At 43.8% G+C, this 2,500-nt stretch overlaps 1 protein-coding gene across 2 annotated transcripts in view; it reads right to left on the reverse strand.

Annotated features, from left to right (window-relative positions):
- The window catches only part of LOC119583339, a 15,612-nt gene that overhangs the window by 9,706 nt on the left and 3,406 nt on the right, over positions 1-2,500 (reverse strand). The window lies entirely within an intron of this gene.

The raw sequence follows: 2,500 nt of genomic DNA on the forward strand, positions 1-2,500 counted from the left end.
AGGCCTCCACCTTTTTCTCTTTCTCCTTCACCACCTCTCTCTCTCTCTCTCTCTTTCTCTCTCTCTCTCTTTCTCTCTCTTTTCGTCTCTCTCTCTCTCTCTCTCTTTCTTTCTCTCCCTCCCTCTCTCTCTCTCTCTCTCCTTTCTCTCCCCCCTTTCTCTCTCTCTCTCTCCTTCTCCTCTCTTCCCTCTCTCTTTCTCTCTCTCCCCTCCTCTGATGTATGTCTCAGTGAACTTGTCAAATCAAATCAAAATCTTTTCTCTCTTTCCTCCCTCCCCCCCCTCTCTCTCTCTCCTCTTCCCCCTCTCTCTCTCCCTCTCCCCCTTCTCTCTCTCTCTCCTCTCCCCCCTCTCTCTCTCCCCTCTCTCTCTCCCCCCCTCTCTCTCTCTCTCTCTCTCTCTCTCTCTCCTCTCTCCCCTCCCCTTCTCTCTCTCCCCCCCTCCTCTCCCCCCCTCTCTCTCTCTTTCTCTCCCTCCCTCTCTCTCTTTCTCTCCTCCCTCTCTCTCTTTCTCTCCTCCCTCTCTCTCTTTCTCTCCTCCCTCTCTCTCTTTCTCTCCTCCCTCTCTCTCTCTCCCACTCCTCTCTCTCTCTCTCTCCTCCTCTGATGTATGTTTTTGTCTCAGTGAACTTGTCAAATCAAATCAAAATCTTTTCTCTCTTTCTCCCTCCCCCCCCCTCTCTCTTCCCTCTCTCTCTCTCTCTATACATTATATATATATATATTATATATATATATATATATATATATATATATAATATATATATAATAATACATATATATACAAAATATATATATATATATATATATATATATATATATATATATATATATATATATATATATTATATATATATAGTGACCCTTTCTCGTGATCTCTCTCGCCTTGCATACCATCTTACAGTAATTCCACTGTCCAACAGATCTACAACCGTGACAATGACGAAGAGACCTTAGAACACGCTAAGCCAACCCTCATTGCTTGTAAACAATTTCCATGCTGTTATTCTTTTGTCTTTATGTCTTGTTTATATTCAAAATACTCATTAGAAAATGTGACCATCATGTGACGACATGTATCTGAATTTGTGTTCATTCAAATTCTTTCAATGTTTTCCACTATCAAATGTTTCAAAACGAAGTTAGTTCTTAGAAATTTCTGAGCAGTCGACTGAGACCGCTCGGCTTGTCAGGATGCCTCGCTCTTCCCAGGCCGACGACTTTACTCAACATTAAGAACCGAACCTGTGCCAGCAAAGAGAAATACCTAACTCTCCACTACATTACACTGCAGCAAGTGGGATAACCTCCACGACATTACAGCAGTAGGATGCAAGTGGGGGCACGTCCTCCAAACATCATTACAGGGGTGACAATGCAGTGGAATAACTCCCCGCATTATTACATTGGTGGCAAGCGCAGTGGGATTACTCCACACATTATTACACTCTCTCTTTCTCTTCCTCGCTCTCCCTCTCCCTCTCCCCTTCTCTCTCTTCCTCCCTCCCTCCCGCTGTGAGATATCACTCCAAGAAGTGTGTTTCTTATGAGATTCTCCGAAGTCATCTCTCTCTCTCTCTCTCTTCCTCCCTTCCTCATCTACCTCTCTCTCTTTTTCTCCCTCCCTCCTCTCTCTCTCTCTCTCTTCCTCCCTCCCTCTTCTCTTTCTCTTCCTCTCTCTCTTCCTCCCTCCCTTCTCTTTCTCTCTGTCACGCGAGCGCACACACACACACACACACACACACACACACACACACACACACACACACACACACACACACACACACACACACACACACACACATCATCATCATCATCATCATCCTGAATCAATCCACTGCAGGACGTAGGCCACTCCCAATCTTTTCCAACTTTGTCTTGCATTTTTTGTTTCCAGTCTTGGCCCCAAAATTTCGTTATTTCGTCACGCCATCTGTCGTCCTGTCTCCGACATATATGACCTGCCCACTGCCATTTTTTCTCTTTGATGCTCACAAGTATATCTTCCACTTTCGTCTGTTCCCTGCTCCACGTCGCCCTCATCCTTAGGCTAATTCCCAGCATTAACATCTCCATCCCTCTCTGGTCACTTATTAATTTCCTCTCCGGCAATTTCGTTGTAGTCCATGTTTCTGACCCATAGGTCATAAGCTTGGAGGACGCATTGGTTAAAGAATTTTATTTTTTAATATAATGGCAAGGAGCCTCTTAGTATGCTACTGTGTCTGTCGAAGGCGCTCCAGCCTAGACTGATGCGTCGCTTAATTTCCTTTTCGCTATATGTGTTTGTCTGTACGAGATGACCTAGGTACATATACTTGTCTATTGCCTCTAGTGCTTCGCCTTGTACATGCATCTGTTCGAATTGAACAGATACATGTACAAGACTAAGATCATGTTAAACATAATCTTAGTTTTTTTCTTGTTCATCCTAAGTCCGACTTTGAGACTTTCTCTATTCAGATCGTTTATTAGTTGCTGCATTTATTTGAAGAGAACAA

Source organism: Penaeus monodon, chromosome 2 (genome assembly GCF_015228065.2).
Source record: "Penaeus monodon isolate SGIC_2016 chromosome 2, NSTDA_Pmon_1, whole genome shotgun sequence".
NCBI lineage: Eukaryota > Metazoa > Arthropoda > Malacostraca > Decapoda > Penaeidae > Penaeus > Penaeus monodon.